Source organism: Phyllostomus hastatus, unplaced genomic scaffold, assembly GCF_019186645.2.
Source record: "Phyllostomus hastatus isolate PE091 unplaced genomic scaffold, TTU_PhHast_1.1 phas_scaffold_21, whole genome shotgun sequence".
NCBI classification, from domain to species: Eukaryota; Metazoa; Chordata; class Mammalia; order Chiroptera; family Phyllostomidae; genus Phyllostomus; species Phyllostomus hastatus.
The window spans coordinates 9,380,232-9,398,550 of NW_025334017.1; positions in this window are offsets into that span (position 1 = coordinate 9,380,232).

The window sequence follows — 18,319 nt, forward strand, 5'->3', positions numbered from 1 at the left end:
CATGTGCATATAAAGAGATAATTTGGACCATTTTATTAAAGAACACGAAATCTAGAAGGAACTGTTTACTAGGACTATCCACATTTTCTATCCTTGCATATTGCTGTCTCTATAAATAGTGGTGTTACCATCACTTCTGCCTAGAGCAAAGATTTAACTACTACATAAATATGGTGGGGCCAAATGAAAGCTATTTCATTAATTCAAAAAATAGATTACTTTTGAGCCAAATCTCCATCATTCTGATAACAAACTGAGCCTGAAAACATAGTTACAAATTTGCTGCAAGCTTGCAGTGCTTCCTACCCAGCTATGGAAACAAAGAAAACATCATTGATTTTATAAATCAATAAAATGAATACTGTGAGTCAATAAAATTAGAATGGTGACAAAGGTCATGTTCTATTTCTCCAGCTTTTTGTTTGATTCTGTCATGTTCAAGTACTCAAACTCAATAGTTTCCATGAATAGCACTGAGGGGAAGATGACTGAAGAGATTCCCTATCAAAGAAAGAGCTTTGGAAATCTTGAATCTTTTGGGGTATACTCCAAGAGAAAGGATTCCAACAATATTATCCCCTAAAGTGAATCTGTTTAGAGTGTTTTATAATTCACACCTACTCCCTGCCCACCTCTCATAATATATTTGTTGTACAGTGTAAACCCTAGACAGATACTTTAAAAAACACTCTTCCAGCACGAGCATCTCTCCATTCATTTATTCACTCACTCATCAATATTCATTAAGAGCTTTCTATAGGCCAGATACTAAACTGGAAATACAATGTGAATACGCTGTGAATACAATGAAGTATAAGAGAGATACTGTCTCCAATAGGGGCAATATCATCATTTTATCACAGAGTGCTAGGATTTACTGAGGTCAAAGGATCACAGAAGAGATATCTGAGAAAGCCTCCTAACAGGTCCACTGAAACCTGTAGAATGAACAGAAAGTAGTCAAGTCAAGAAGAGTTGAAAGATGAGGCTGGAAATAAGCAAAACCAGGATTTTAACTCATCTCAAGGCATTGAAACTTTATAATAAATGTAGTAGAGAGTCACCAGAGGATTGGAATGAGGGGTAATTTAGTAAGAATATTGTTCTCTTTTTTATTGTATTTCCTGATTTTCTTATCATAAACATATATATTGATTTTGCAATAAAAAGATAGTAGGAGTTATATTTTAGTTTTAATTCATCAAGGGAAGAGAAATAGAAAGTAATAGCAAGAAAATAAGGCTAAGTTAGAAAAGAGATTGGTAGTGGGTTTTTTTCAATGTATATTATTATAGCCTTACTAGATTTGGACCATAAATTTAGCTCTCAACTTATTAGAAACAAGATAAGAGGGCAAGTCCATCAGTTTCATAATACCAAGGTTCAGGAATAGAAAGGCCAGAATGGCTGGGGGAAAAAATGAATGGGGAAGGAAAAAAGGAACTATGAGGGATAGGTGGTAGGTAGATCATGTGGGGCCTTGTGAGTTATTGCAAGGACTCTGGATTTTATTCTAAGTGTGATAGAAAGCTTTGTGTTGTTTTGAGCAGTAGAGCCCACAATTTGATTTACATTTTTTAATTATATTTTATTGATTATGCTATTAAATGTGTCCCAATTTTCCTCCTTTGTCCCCCTCCATCAAGCCCCCCTCTAACTCTCTCAGGCAATCTCCACACCATTGTTCATGTCCATAGGTCATGTGTGTATGTTCTTTGGCTACTCCATTTCCTATACTTTACATCCCCATGGCTGTTCTGTAACTATCTATTTGTACTTCTCAATCCCCTCATTTTAATAGCTTCCTCTGGCAGCTCTGTGGAGGATGGGCTATGGTCAGAGAATAAGCAAGTCAAGAGTAGAAATAGGTATAACAGTTTGCAAATTATTGCAGTAGATCAAGAGAGAAATGATGGTGGCTCGATGTAAGGTGCTAAAGACAGAGGAAAGTGATCAGATTTAAGAAAGACTTTGAAGAAAGAACTGATAGGGTTTACAGATGGAGAGAGGGAGAAAGGGAGGGGAGGGAGGGATGAAAAAAAGGAATTCAGGTGGATGACTGTGTCATTTAGTGAGGGGAAAATTGGGAGGATTTGGCAGAGGGTAGGTTTCAGGGATCACAGAAACTCAAGAGCTCTATTCTGGACAAATCAAACTTGTGAAGCTTTTTGCCCATCTGCGTATGAAAAGAGCCACACTAAGAAAGAAAAGTCTCTATTTCATGGGATGTCATGAAGTATGGCAAGTGAAGAAATTTGGTAAGAAATTGAAGAAATACTTTAATGCAAAAAACCTTTGGCTATCTCTTCTTAACATATTATAAAAGGCTCCTAAATATGCTATCCATTAGCCTCACTTGCTCTAGGGCATGGCAATGATAAGCCCCCAAGTTCTAGGTTTTACAGATCTGAGAAGCTTCTGCAGGACCTCTAGGAAGGCTCCTCCTCTGCTCCTCTCTCCCCTCATCTTCATTCAGGTCATTCTAAGAATGTTTCCTCCTCCTTGCTTTCTGCAACCTCTTGAACCATCCAGGGCTCAGCCCTGGAAATATTTCCTTTTGGGACTAGGAATTCCTCTTCCACTCTCATGGTAACCTTGGCCCAAAGACTTAAGTTCTTACTATCAGGAAAAAAGATCAGGCCTTTAATAATTAATCCTGAAATACTTATTTCTGGGCCCTGCCCAACTGTCTCCTGGCCAAATAAGTTGCCTTCATAAATTCTAAAGTAATGAACCAAGACCTTTTCATGTATCAAAATTATATGGTTGTGTTTTTTCATGAAAATCAAGCAGATAATGGATTAGAAAAGCAATTTTAACTGTGATACTATTCTGCACTATAGCAGAGCACTAAACACTAGTAATAATAATAATACTAATAATAATAATAGCTACTATTATGAGAGTCTACGTTATGCCAAGCACTACATTGGTGCCTTGCACATATAACATTCAATGATCAGAAACAGTTCTACATCCTAAGAATCATCTCCATTGTACAGAAAAGGAGATTAAGGTTCAGAGTGGCTAAGGAATTCACTCGACCTTGCACAACTAATACATGATGGAATCGTCATTAGAAACTAGCTCTTTCTGACTCTACTGCTTATGTTTTGAGATCCCAAATCATTTCTACTAACATAGTTAGCTATATCTTGCTCTAAATATAGCAGCTAGAGAAAAAAAGTATGCTGACTTACAAATCAACAAAAGCATGAAGCCTTAAGATGCTGAAATTCGAAATGAGGAAAAACTCTAAAACAGGCTAAACAATGTAGAACCTCTAAGAAAAATATTAGTGGGGCAGAAGAAATGAAGCTTGAAAGGTAAAATTCTATCTAGGCTTTTGTTGGTGGACAAGATAACGGTCACAGAAAGAAAAAGGAATCTTTGTGTCTCCTCAACTAAACACAGAAAACAGCTCAAGCTCCCCAAATTCTTCATTCCTTCAACAATTAACAATAATATGCCAATCATTGATATGACTCAAAGATATTTCATTACAGAAAAAAGGTTCACAAACCAAAAGGAAAAACACTCATAAAATATCCCTGCTCAAGAAGCCAACAACAAAGTGCGCAGACACCAGAGGATGGGGCCACAACCTCCTCCCAAAAGAGAGATCGCAAAGAGGTGATGTCCTGTGTAAGATGTCAAAAGAAGCTACTAGTGAAGAATCTTAAACATAATCAGTTTGAGCATGAGAAAAGAATCTGACAGCAAGGAAAGACAATAGGTTAGAAAAGGGTGAGAAGGAAGAACATTGAGGAGGCCATTGTAAAAGTCCACAAGAGAGATGACAAATGTCTGAACTGAAACAATTATCCCACGAGTAGAGATTCTTGAGATATTTCCATGGTGAAATTTTTTAAGACCCCACTTCCCACCTAATTAAATATTCAGAGAATAAAAAGAACTATGAGTGATGAGAAAGGTTCTGACTTGATCCTGATATTGGCTTGAGATTTCAAGATGCAATTTATATATCAAATGCCTTAGTTTCAGTTTTCTATGGATATTTAGCCCTGCTTTCTTCCAATGCAAATCCATTTGCCTTTATTGAATTTCTTCAAATGACATCATGAGGGAGGCTCCAAACAAGCCTAGCAGAAAAGACTTTTCTTCAGAATAGCCAATAATACCTTAATGTCAAAACTCCAGGAAGATTTAGATGTGTTTCCTGGATGATTGCTTAAATGAGGTATCATATGCAAACTGCAAATAAAGTGCCTGGCACATTAGAGGTACTCAATAAATTTTAACTATTTTACCATTAAGGCTTAGTCATCAACATTGATCACAGGCTTTCTCTAGATGGTTAATTAATCATCAAGTATTTCAAGCAACATGTATTTATTGAATATGTGCACAGCTCTCTGCAGGCAATACGCCCTACCATGTAGTTTGTCTGGAGTTGATTTCTGGCCCACATAAACACTTTTGTAAAGATAGGGTAAAACAATATGCAGGGTATCAGTCTAGGAATCAAGCAATCTGGGCTGCAGCACAAGGGGAGCATGATGCTAGCGAAGTACACTCATTTTGCAGTTGAGAAAACTGCCACCGCTCCTCCCTCATTCAGTTGGTTAGAGGTGGAGCCAGGCCTCAGAGATGGGGGCTCCTGGTCCTTATCCAGTGTTTTTTCCATGACACCACACACGTATGAAACCCACTTACCCTAGAAGGCTACCACGTGGTCTAATTTATTTCCCTGTACAGATAATACTATCATGATCAGTTAATTCCTGCCAACCTGAAACAACTTCTTAAAATTAGACTAAGCAGGTCCATCTAAGCCCCTTCCTGCTGATTCCAGGCAGGGCTACCATGCCTTCAAACATGGTGTACATATGAGAAACCAGAGATAAGTGCTTGTTCAGGTTCATTGTGATTTGGTGGTTTATTTCCCTAAATATACTTTTCCTACATTTCTATCTAAAAGGCCAAAAAAAAAAAAAACCCCACACCCCTGCATATATAAGTGCACACACACACTCACAAACACATATACAAATCTTAAGCCTCATAGGAAAAACCAGTAGAATTTAGTGTTCTCTACCTGAAGTTCCACTGTGATTTAGTCAGCCTGAAACCAGTATCAAGCCCTCCTAGAAACCTATTTGTGTTTTGAGTCTGCTAGGTACACATTTGAACACAAGTATTGAGGTACATTACATATAAACATAAAACTTCTGCATCTTTAGCCTGTCTGAATTTGGAGCCTTGAAAACTGTATTTTAAAGAGGGAATCTATTATCAGTGTCTAAACCCATGAATTAATTAGTATTTACAATTTCTTTTGCAAGTCAGCAATTTGATCTCCATTTTGCAGATGAAGAAATTAAAATCAAAAAGCTACACTGACTTTTCTGAGATTTGATTCCAAATAAAACTCAGGATTTAAAGATTGTTGGAGTACTGTTTTGTCAACTGAACATAAGATTACTAGTCTGAAGTATTCAAGTGAGCATGTGCTCTCATTGTTTCTTTTCCTATGGTCCCCATAGTAACCCTCAATTCTGGATTTTGAGCAATACCACAAATAGTAACTTATACCCAAAGCTTAACTTCTAAAGTCTATATATATATATATATATATATCAAATATTTGGTGTGATCTCCAGTGTTTAATTCCTGACTGAAAACTGCTACATTAAATTTTAATGTTCTTTCATGTTTCCATCCTCATTTACTAAATCATCTTAATCAGTAAAATACTTTAATTTTAAAAATAATACTCTCTCTTCTTTAACCTACTTTTCCTCTGAGTTTTCAGGTCAATAAAAGTAATTTTTACATTACTTCCATTGAGGACTTTTTTTTTAGAAATAGTCTTTGTATATGATTAATAGTCATTTAAAAACTTTATTATGAGAATCTTGAAGAAAAACTCAAGTTTCAATAAGAAACTAGAAGCAATAATTTAACTTGAAGTTAATTGTTTTCTAATTTGGCATTTTTAAAAATTCTTATACTTGATATTATTTATTATTCTCAAGGTGTTCTACCAATATTAATACAATTTAACAGGTCCCATTCAAATTAGGATTATTACTATCATGATAAGAAAACTGAAGCAGAGAATTATATTCAATATACTTATATTCTCTAGATAAAAGTATACTTATATCTAGAGAATTTCATGCAATGTAGGTATATTAATGACATACTCTTATTTTCCCTTTCTTTGAGAATTATGCACTAAATATCCAACATTTAATAAGTGCAACATAGTGAACCAAAGTCTTGAAAGAGTTAATTCTGCTGCTCAAAGATGCCTAACCTCAAAAAAGTATAGCTCAAGCCCTTGAAGTCAGACACTTTATTTAGTTGGCTAGATTGTGCATTAGGATGTGAAATAGGATAGGGAAAAGAAGATTTTTTAAAATACGTATTTTAAAACTGGAAAAAGAAAGAAAAGGAATTATCATATCCCCAAATTAAATTTCTGAAAAGCAACATTGTTATTTCCTTTACTCAATTTCTCTGTTTCAAGTTTAATACAATATAAAATACCAAGTCGTGTACATATGTGTATATAAATAGGTTGGGGCCCAAACCCATCAGTTCATACACCCCTAAATCACAACCTAAGTCAGCATTCTCATCTGTCCAAGGCATTGCAGGCACACTGAACAATCTGAGCCAAAGAACAGAGCTTTGGGGTAGGAGTGTATGGGAAAGCATGAGGCCCCGCCCCTCTGACAGGGTTTGGGATAACCACAGAGAGGACAGTGCAGAGAAAGATGAGTCTGGGAGATACATGGTGATTAAGTACTTTTGTCATAAATGATTTTGAGAAAAATAACTTACATGATATATTTCTGATCTAAGAAAAAGAATATAGATTCTGGAGACAAGCTCATTTGAATTCTAATCTAGATTCCAAAATGTGCTAGCTGTATGACCCTGGTCAGGTTATGTCACCCTCCAGAGCTTCCATTTACTCACCTCTAAAATGAAGAAAAATGAATACTTACCTTCAAGAGTTCTGGTGAGAATATATGCAGTAATGTGCTGTGAAAGAGCCTGCTAGAACATGTGACATACAGTAAACCCAACCAAATGCTATGCCCCTTTCCTTTCCACCTTCCTTCAGCATTACCTCAAGGTTAGAGGATATGCAGACAGCCTCTCTTACATCTCAATAGTTCTCCCTCCCAGGCAATTCAGATTTTTGAGTCTCCTTAATCCCTTCATCCATCTATAGATGTGCATTTCCAAACTAGAGATGCTGTAAAGCTGCACGATTATTTCTCCTACTTTGACTTGTTTTGATGTTCTAAAAAGTCCTTGATAACCATGTTTATATATGTATGCATTCCAACTTTAAGTCAAGGCCATTCCTGTATCTCAGCAACTATTCCTACTATTCACCTCTCTCTCTCACTCTCTTGCTCCCTCTCATTCTCTCCATCCTTACATACACCCACACTCCATAGGAGGATGAAGACAGAACCAAAACAGAATTATCTAACAAGGGCAACTCATTCCCTTTCTTTTCAAATCCAGAAGAACATCTAAACTAAGAAGAGTTCCTAAAGGTTTAAGATTGTGCTTCAGAATTCCCAGAGGCATACCTGATTACTAAACTCCAGTATGCCTAAACTCACCCTAGAACAAATCTGTATTTGCAAATTGGTCTTCCCTACGCCTCTGGCCAGACCTCCAGACTCCAGGGCGAGGCTTTGAGTAAGTACACTAGTCTAAGACATTCAGCCTCTTTGAAGAGTGCAACATTCAGAAGAAAGAAGTGGGGAAAAAATAAGTAAAGACATTTCATTTCAGCCCTTACCTGACAGATTTTACAGCACAAATAACAAAGCAAGTAAACCAATAGCAGGGTATGTACCTGTCCACAGGGCTTACTCAGTGCCACTATAGTCTGAGAGGGAAGGAAGAGAAGAAGAAAAAGATGGAGGAAGAAGAGGAGAGAAAGAAGAGGTGAGGGGAGAGAACAGGAAAGCTTAATCACAAAGCTCATTTTTTTAAAGCTGTATGAATCATTAGTATAAATGTTGGCAAACCCAGCTCCATACCAAAGCATGAAATTGTTATTATCCTACCACTTTGAAGAAATTCTGGCTCTGTTCCTGAGAGCAAGGTCCTTCACAAAGGCCCAAGGAACCTGTCATGTCAGGTTCAGCAGCCTTTCTGATCCTGCCCCACAGCTTCTGTCTTAGTTCCTCCCAGGTTGCCCCAGAAAGACTTGGTCTGGCTAAGCTCTGTAGTGATGTGTATGTACAATAAAACCTGTTTATTTCTAGGTGTCAGGGGATCACTGAACCACCTTGGGATAAAAAGCAGTTGAGATAGAGCAGGATTTCAGCTGGCTGGTTTAATAAAAGTTACCTTTCACAAAGAGCTTGAGTATCTAGCAAAACTCTTGGGGTATTCATAAACTTCAGTTAACTGTGGTCTTCAGAACACTGAAGTTTGATTCCAGCTGACTGCAATACAGTGTCATTATATATTTTCATGGTGATGTATTTTTTCCTTCTCCATAGCTAAGATCTTTTGCCTCCAATGTTTTTTTCTTACAACATATGTTCAAGTAAATGTTCTCTTTTTTAAGGTTTTAATTTTAAATATGGTATCCATGCATCTGCAATGCACGTGTAACTACTGGGAAATAAAACATCATGCACATACATAAAACATAATTTTGCTGCAGATCAGAATAAACTCCAAAGGGCCAGTCCTGACGCGAGACCTGAGTCACTCTCCTGTCTCCTGATGCCGTTGTCGTCAGGTACAGAACAAATGATTTTTACCAAAGCTTAATTTTCACAGGGTCTCTTAGGCTCTTTGAGTAGAGAGGCATGAGAATAACAGAGAAAGAAAGGCTTGAAAAATGGATCATTTTCTGACATACAGAGACTGGTTCAGTAGAGTCTACTGCCTACCCCTCCTCCTCTCCAACACCCCTACCCCCACTCATATTCCCACAAAAGCAATAAAACATACAAGGGGAACCAGAGGAGTTCAAGGACATTGAGCTACACTCTACTCCATAACAACACAAGAACAAGACAAAAACACCTTAGGTGTTTGCCATAACTTCAACACAGCTAGTTTCCTATAGTATCTCCAGATTTCCTCCTTAATTGGAAGAAATGTTTGTGCCAACCTTGTAGAGTCAGCCTCTGATTGCCAAGGTAAAATATCCAAATACCGAAGTGTTTTATTTTATATATTTTATTTCATAAGCATTTCTAAAATTTAGCTTTCACTTTAAAAATTACCATAAAGGGAGTGCTAGAAAACTCCTTTAAAACTGATAGTAAATATATACAACACATTGAAATTTAAATAGTTTATATATGTATACCCACACACACACACACCCCTTTGGAGACTTTTGTGAAAAACTGATGTGTAAGCTGAAATGCATTTTTCAGCATATGTATCAAAATGTAATTAGTTGATGAAAATGTTAAACTAAGAAAGACTATGGACATGATTTGGGGGATAAAGTTTCACTCAAAAACTTGAGTTTTTTTATTTTTTTCCAAAAAATGGGATGCCATATTATGTAATATACAGGAATACATTGGGATGTTTAAATGAAATGCATGTAACCCTAATGAAACTTTTTCATTAAAAATTACTTTTGGTATACTCATGAAGTATTTAAATTAAAATATCAAATACATACCATGTGAGGCTCTAGTTTTCTAAATATAACTTTGAATCTCTAGTGTTTATAAATAAATAAGTACTAGGTTGAATCTCTCCACAGAAGTATTAGAAACCAGAATTCTTTGGCAGCAGGGTGAATCATGGGGGGGAGGGGAGCAAGTCAAATTTCTATCAGTTCCTTTCCTTTCTACTTTATCTCTATCATGAAAAACTGCATTGATTTATTTTTAGACAAAAGAAAAGATAGTATTATTAAAGCAACATTTCGTAGAGTTTACATTTATACTTCATGGTAACCTATTGATACTATACTTTGTCAGATCATGTGGATATAAATTGAAACTGAATCTGACAAATTCCATCAAGAAGGAAAAATGTCTCAGTTATATACATCTGTCAGAAAGAAAAACAAATGCAAAAATTAAAACCTGTTTCAAAATAAACTCACCAGATTGCATATACTTTTCATTTTATAGCCATAGGCTTTGCCATCTAACCTTCATTTGGATAAAGATGCACAAGTTCTAGCTACCAAGATATTTGTTTCCTTTTGCAGTAGAGATTTATTAAATTTATTAAATATGTCACGTTTTTTCAAATGTCCAGATGGATTTTTGTCAAAAAATTTTTTCCAGGATATAGATTACTTGGATACCTAACAAGTAATTTTCATGATGTGTTAAATCTACTGTGTAATTTTTAGGTTTTTGTTACAGATATATTTTCTTTAAAAAAGCAACAATATGTATGTAGTACTTTGTAATAAATGTACTTTGGAATAGCAATGATTTCATAAGGATATACCAAATTTAATAAGTATTGCTTCCATGGTAAATAATATCAACAAATAACATTTCTCTATTTTAAACATTTGCTGAATATAATATTTATGTATTACTCTTTTCTCCTTTGACAAATGTGGAAGCTATTCCAATTTCCATACAAATTCACTGATATGTTTAAGGGAATGTCATTATAAGGTTATTTATTTAATTTTGCAGCCCTTCCCCCCAAAAAAAGAAAGGAAAGGAAAGGAGAGGAAAAAAGATAAAAGAAAGATTTGGAGTCTATAGCTGTATATTAAAATGATGTTCTGTGTGGTGATATATATACACATTCAATATATTATATATTATGTTTAAAGCTTTTTTCACCTATTTGCTTATTCAACAGGACTCACTCAGAAGATAATCTGTGAATGGTCAGCCCCACTTAGTACATACCTTCAGTTTACAAGTAAAAATACACATACACATGGAATACTGTTTCCTTTAAGCAAATTAGGAAGTCAGCCAAAATACTAAAGGAAAAATGTGACATAAAATTGTCATGTTGTACAAATGAATTTGTTGAATGAATATATTCTGTGTACCCACACCCTTAACACTTTTCTGAAACAGTGAAGATTTCTCTAGCAAATATGTGTGTTAAAGAATAATCCTTCAAAAACAATGTATTTTAGGGGGCACACCGTTTTGCATTAAACAGATTATTCTTCTTTTTCTGAATGAATTTATTTGTTCATTTAGAAAACAATTTGTAAAAGAGTTATTCATTGTTTCCTATGCATAAACTTTAAAAATAATTCACTACACTTGACCAAATTATTTTCAAAGTATATACAGAAAGAAAAGAATACTTAACTTTCCCCTGCCTACATGTGAGAGCTTGTCAGCATTCAACTCCAAGGCCTTTAATCCCAGGCTTTAAATAATTCAGATAAGAGTTGATTACTCCATTGCAAGAACCGTTGAGCTCTGCAAAATCTGAGTAACACAATAATTTCTACATAAAAAAGCCAATCTGAAATACTAGGCATTTAAGAAAAACACTTCCTGAGACTAAACCATGCAACTCATTTTTGCATTTACTACATAAACTCTGGTAAATACTGGTGTAGTTTACTACCAAGAAATTCTGCCTTCTTGCTTTCATTACCAAGCCATCTAGTACTACAGCTTAATTTGCTGAACTCACAGTCCCCCTTCCATACATTTTCTGAGTTTAAAGGATCCTTTGAATCATAAGAAGTGAAATGCCTAGTTGTGTTACACAGGAATCCAAAAGTGCACACAAACAAAATTTTAAACTTAAAAGAACGCTGTTTTGACATTCACTTCTATTTATTTAGGAAAATAATTGTTTTATGTCTTTTGACAACCACACTCCAGTATCTGCTGCCTCTGTTCACTTGCACACATCAGCCATTACAAAAGAGCTCTGTGCACTTGGCTAAATTACAACCTGAGTAATGTAAAACAGACAGAATAACCAAGAAATACTGACTTCCAACCCCAAATCAAAAAGCGACAAAATTTTTCCATCAAAAGTATCTAGCTGAGTTCCAAAGGGATGAAATTCATCCATAAAGCTGATGTATGTAGCACTTCACTTTGATGTATATGAGTGTCCATATCTGCCTGAGTATGTGTTCATAATTATCATGTAACCAGATAAATGAAAGAAATACAATTACATTACAAACATCAAACAGCAAAAAAATAAATATCAAAATTCAGCCAAGAACCCATTGATTTTTAGTGGTATGAAACATTTTGAACCATTGTCTTCACTAAAACTATTTGTCACTTTCTTCCCTTTAAATCCTTGTCTAAGCATAGGAATACTCATCTCCTCTTGATTCTAGCAAGCAAGTTTAGGCGTTTAATATATCCACACTGAAATATCATCAAGTAGAAAATCTACAGATTGCATTCGGTATTACCAGTAAGTACCACGTTTGACTACTGCTCATACCATTTCCTCACATGACTACTGGCCTGACACCTCATCCATCAGCAGGGTGCCCAGAGCAGAGCGGGACAGTCTTCCTTGTGCCATCTCCAGAGTGGAGGCCCAGCTGGGAAACCGGCTTCTCTTCCAATAGCAATTAGATCTTTAAGATCAGGCCTGAGCAATTTGACCTAAAGCCATCTTTCCTCGCAACAAAGTCTCCAAAAATCTTCGGAGGAAACGACGGAGAGGAAGGCAAATAAGGAGAAATCCAGGTCTCCGAGGCCTGATTAGAAACTTTGTTGTGTCAAATAAACTTTGGCCACTGGAGGAAAGTATCCTATGGTTGCTTTGGCTTTAGAAAGATCTGTCCAGGGCTTCTCAATCTTCTTTTCACCCCTCTCACTCTCCTCCTCTCTCCCCTCTTCTCTTGTTTCAAAAGGGGCCTCTGGTCAGCGCTGATTAATAAGTGTTTTTTGTTGTGAAGTGTTGAATAATGGAGGATGGCCGGTGACCCAGTAAAGACTAAACCTTGCTCTGGTTTATTGTGGCAAGCTGAGAAAGGGGCTTTAGGCCCGGGACCCCAGGCACTGACCCGCACACATCCCGTGGATCGCCTATTCATTCTCACAGCCCCACAGTCGCCCTGGCTCCCATTGTTTGCCAAGTAACAATGGAGATTTCGCAGGGAAAGTAAAGCTCTTTTCACATTCCTCTCTGATGTTTTGCATTTAGGGAACCACCGGCCTCCACTTTTCCCCCCGAAATTTTTCCTCCCGGCAGTTTAAGCGGTTGGTTTTCGGAGAAACTTGTGTGAGTTTGGCGCTTGTTCTCCGAGCACCAGTCACTGTAAGGAGGAGGCGAGACGGGTAAAAAAGGAGAGCTTCGGAGATTTCCTTTTTTTTTTTTTGAAATGCACTTAGAGGACGGAAGCTGCCTCTGGGGAGAAAGAGGGAAGGGGGGGAGGGGAGAAGAAACGGAAAAGAAAACGCTTCCTGGCCGGGGTGGCCGGGGCTACCGGGAATGCGGGCGCAGCAGTGAGCGGCCGACCGCGTAGTGGCGGGTCCGTGTCGGCCGGCGGCGAGCACCGCGCGCCGCCGTCGCTTCTAGTTCTCCCTTTCTCCTTCCTTCCCGCGCGGTTCTCTGCTTCCTCCCTCCTGAGCCCCGCGGCCCTGCCCCGGGGGAGAAACAGCCGGGCAGGGTCACCGAAGGAGTAGAGACCAGGGCCCCGCAGGCCTGGGCCGCGTCTCTGCCTCCAAGGCGCCTGCTCCGGCTCAGCTTCCCTGCACCTGGCTGGGGCAGGCTCTCCGAATTTTCCGTCGGCCCAGGGAGCCGGCTTTCCCTGGACCCGCTGGGGTGAGGGGCTGCAGGTGGGGACGTCGGGGTCAGGCGAGGTCGCGCCGGGAGTCGGCCAGGCCTGCCCGGGCCTGGGCTCCTCCGGTCGCCGGGGCTTGACGGTCCCCGAGCGCTCAGTCGGCCGGCACCTCGCCCCAGGACCGCCCGAGCGAACCTGCAGCCCCGAGGACAGGGCCACCTCCAGACTGAAGGCCTCAGCTGGCCCGGAACACTCGCCAGCGGCCAGACGCCGGCAATCGAGGGCCGGGAGGTCAGCGGGTTGGCAAGAAAGGCCGTAGGAGGGTACGTGCTGAGGCTCCCAGCTGTCCCAGGAGAGGAACGGCCGCCTGCGGTTCGCGCCGCCCGGGGGAGGCAGACGGCGCGGGCGTGCGAGAGAGGGCGCCGCGTGGGGCCGCGCGAGGCCGTTCTCAGGGACTGGCTGGGTCCGCACCATCGCGGCCGCCCTGACCCACGGTGCAGGGACTCCGCGTCCCGCACACCACGACGCGCGCCTCCACGCGCCTCCACCTACCCTCGGCGCGCGCCTGGGCGCGGGGCAAGGTCTAAGACTAGGGCGCCGCTCAGGCCCCGCTGTTCGGTGAGCGGCGGGAAGATCGCACTGCGCCTGCCCGCTCGGCCCGGCCCACCTCCCTGAGCTCCCCAACCGCTCCTTGACAGGTCTCCCAGCCGGGAGAGGAAGAAGAGGAGGAGGAAGGGCAGAAAGAGGACGAGGTGGCAGAGCCGGGCGGTGAACTTAGCGCCGAGAAAGGGGAGGAGGGCTCATTGTCCGGTCCCCCCAGTCCAATTGATATGCTAATCCCTTTTCTGATGCCATAACAAAGAACACCTTTGCACTTTTAAAAGACTTTTGTGCCCTGGCTACAGAAGTTTATTATCCACTAATTAGCAACAACTCTGGCAATGAGTTGGGTTACATTTTCATAAACTTCGAGCCCGGGAGACGAGGTGTGCTGGGCAAGAGGAGGTCTGCGCGGAGGCAACCGGAAAAAACAAACAAACAAAAAAAAAACCCCCAAAAACCCCGAGTCTCCCGATCAGGTTCCTGGGCCGAGGGCGGGAAGCGAGAATCAGAAGCTTGGTTCTGCGAATAGACCGAGAAGTCCCAGAGAAAGGTTCTTTAGGCGGGGGATGAGCGATCTGAAACCAAGATGTTAGGTGACCTTATTTGATCCGACACAGGCCCTCGTCCGGAGAGCTGCGCGGAGGCGGCGGCTGCGGCCTGCCTCTCAGGTGTCCTGGCCTAGCCATCTGTTTGGGATAGGAGGTGGGGGGTGTAAGGCCCAGGCGAACGTTCCAGCATTCGTCTCTGACCTCTAGTGTTTTCTTTGCAATCTCTACTTGGAATAAACCGCAGGCGAGGGAAGGTCCTTAGGGAGGAAACGCACACGCGGCCTGGGTTTCCTCGTAAGGCCTCCCCACCAACAAGACTGAAATTCCAGGACCCGGGAAGAAGAGGAAAAACTGGCATCGCTAGAGTCTTGCGCCGGGGTGTGCGGCGATGGGGGTGGGGTGGGGGATTCTGGATTAAATGCCCACCCAGAGTCGTCAGAAGTTGTCACCCCACAGAGCAGACCCTTCTGGCGAACCAGAGCACAGAGCAGCACCTTCCGGGCGGCCGGATGCGGTGCGCGCCGCGTGACCTTGCCTCCCCTTAGGCTTTGGCAAGACGTTCCGATCTTTCACAGTCCCACATCCCAGGTCAATAAGCTGGAAATGGATAGAATGAGCATCATCCGGTGAAGGATAAAGGGCAAGGGGACGAAGTACATTCCTTTTGGTGCCTCCAAAGACAGCGTTGTATCTCGCCGCTAATAAAACACCCGGGTAGCGAGGCCTTCCGTCTGGGCTCAGCCGCAAAGATGTTAAATCTTAAGTGATTTGTTCCCCTAAACTGAGCATTTGGGGAACAAATATATGTGTGGATATTACATATATATTTTATATATAGTATTTTTCGAAAAAATCCTTTTCATTTTTGGTTTTCCCCTTTTGCAAATACCCTGTTGTGGGTATTGTTGGCTTCTTGAAGCAGATGTCAGCAGGGTGCTAGTGGCCTGTGCGTCCTCTTGCGGCAGCAGAGGCGGCAGAGTCCGGTTTGATAAATGTTCAAGGTGAAATATGGCCTTACTCAAAACCCCAAGGTGATTTAGGGTATAGGAGCGAATATTCAGAGGCAGGACGTGGCGAGGCATATTTTTTCATGCCTTTCGATGGAACTAATATCTGCAGTCCTAACCCCCCTGGTACCCGAATACAATGTTTCTGAACAGGCACTGCAAAAAAACAGAAAATGGAAGTTAGGGGGCTGACGACCAAACGGAATATGGCTGAAGGAAATACAAAGAGGGTAACTAAGATATTAATGATATTGGATTCCATGACCCCCCCCAAAGAATCTCAGGAGCAAGAACATATTCCCAAATGCCTCCCCAGTAGTGGCTTTGGGTGGGGAGAGGGAGGAAGCGGGTGGTGATTGTGGGGAAGAGGAGGTCTCTGTTGTCACCCTCAGCCCCCTTCCTTGATGAGGAAGAACAATGGCTGGGCCTGGGGTTCTTTTTCTCACAGAAAAACTGCAGGAAGGCAGAGTTGCTCTTTGTGTACCAGCGCCTTCAGAGGAGAGGGAGCCATACACAGTACCCCCTCCCCACACACACACCATTGGGCGGTATCCACGAGGCTCTGGACCCCTCAGAGGTTCTCGGAGAGCTTAAGAAAATAACAAAAACAACAACAACAAAACCCAAGGCACCCGTCTTGTCACAGGTAAGGCCCACTCAGCCACTGGAAGAAACCCGAGCAAAACCGAGAGACCTCAGAATTCGCCAGGCGAGGAGGGGGGAGATGAAAACAACACACTCTCACATGGTGTGTCAGCCTTTCCCCAACCCACCCCAACGTCTGATCACTATTGGGTCTGCTTACGTGTGTATTTCAGATAAGGATGCATTCACTTATTTATTTATTTATTTATTTATTTATTTAATACTTCAGATCTTCCAATACCACCAAAAAGACTCAATTCCTTTCCAAGGTGAAAAGTTGGTTTAAAGAAAATAAAATAAAAGGCTCCATTTTAAATCAATAGGGGAATCATATGACTGTGACCTTGACGTGTGAAGGGAGGCGGGTAGATGGGGACCAAACCTCTGGCCTCTCGGTTTCTGGGCCGTCCTAGGCCCTTTCTAAGAACACCGACCAGAAGGGGGGTATATTTTCAAAGGTTACCATTAGCAGTTCATTCGCTAAAGTTGGGAGCTTGGTATTTTTATATTATGTGAAATACATGATTTAATTATATTCCAAAAACAAATTAAGGACAGGCCTTCTACACAAATTGGAGGCAGCTAAATGCTCTTTTGTGCCTGCAGCCCTCGGGTTGTTAAAGAGGCTGCTGATGCATGAGAAGTAAGTGACTGATTTAACTCATTGGGATGCAGGAAGCGACCTGCCCTCTTTTGAAAAAAAAGCTGGAGAGAGAGAGAGAGCAGAGAGAGTGAGAGAGGATGAGAGACTTCTGGCTGGAGAAGAGTGAGGGAGGGGAGAGGGGGAAAGTAGGGGAGAGAGAGAGAGAGGGTGAGAGAGAGAGAGAGAGAGAGGGAGAGGAAGAGAGAGGAAGAGAGAGGAAAACACAGAGGGAGGGAGTCAGCGAGGGAGACCAAACCCCGCTTTACTGTGCTGAAAGCTTCTGAATTTCAAGCAGAAAGTAGAAGGAGCCCCACACAGCAATGAGCGTCTTTCCTTCGGCTGCGTGTGCAAAGCGTAGACAATGAAAATCTCCAACCCCCTCCCCCATTCCCGCTAGGCGACAAGATTTTTGTTTCCTTCTTTCTCAACGGTGGAAGATGGGCAAAATCAAATATAAAGAGACCTGTACATATTTTTCAAACAAACCTAACGGGCTGAGACGCGGATTACCCAAACGCACACTGGCTGTAAGTATTATCTTTTCCTGCCTTCGCTGGGCTCTGCGTCGCTGGCTGGTTGGGAGTGTTCGCTTTGTGAGTGGGGCGCGGGTAGAGTTGGGTTGTTGTTATTCACAGGGGCTCCTCGAAGCTTGCACTTTCTGCACGTGAGCGGGTGAAGAGTGTCGCCCGTTGTGGGCGTGCAGAACAGGGCACTGGCTGTCTCCGTTGCGGCGACTCAGAGCAGAGGGCGGGGGACGGCGGGAGGCGCCGAGTGAAGGGGTTCCCGCGTCGCGAGCATCCTTGAGAGCCTCCCGCCCGGCTCCAGGCTGCGAGGTTGGTCCCAGGCACTAGACGGAAATTGGGTCACGGAGAATCCTGTGCTCCCGGACTCCCAGGCACGCTGGGGAAACGGGATGGATTGGAAGGAGAGACCCCAGGAGGAGGGAGGGAACGCAAGCACGCCTGGCCTAGAATGGAGTCCGGGGCCACAAGGGGTGGCCTCCGAGGTTTGCCCGGTTTTGTCTCGGCGGGGATAGCGCTATCACTAGCATCGCGCCTTCGTTGTTTTGGTCCTTTGGTTGTTTTTGTTTTTTCTAAATCTACATCTGAAATAAAGAATCCTTTTGCGGCAAGGGCTGAAAGAGGGTGGGAGAGTGTCTCTTGGAGGGCCCAGGCGGGAGAAA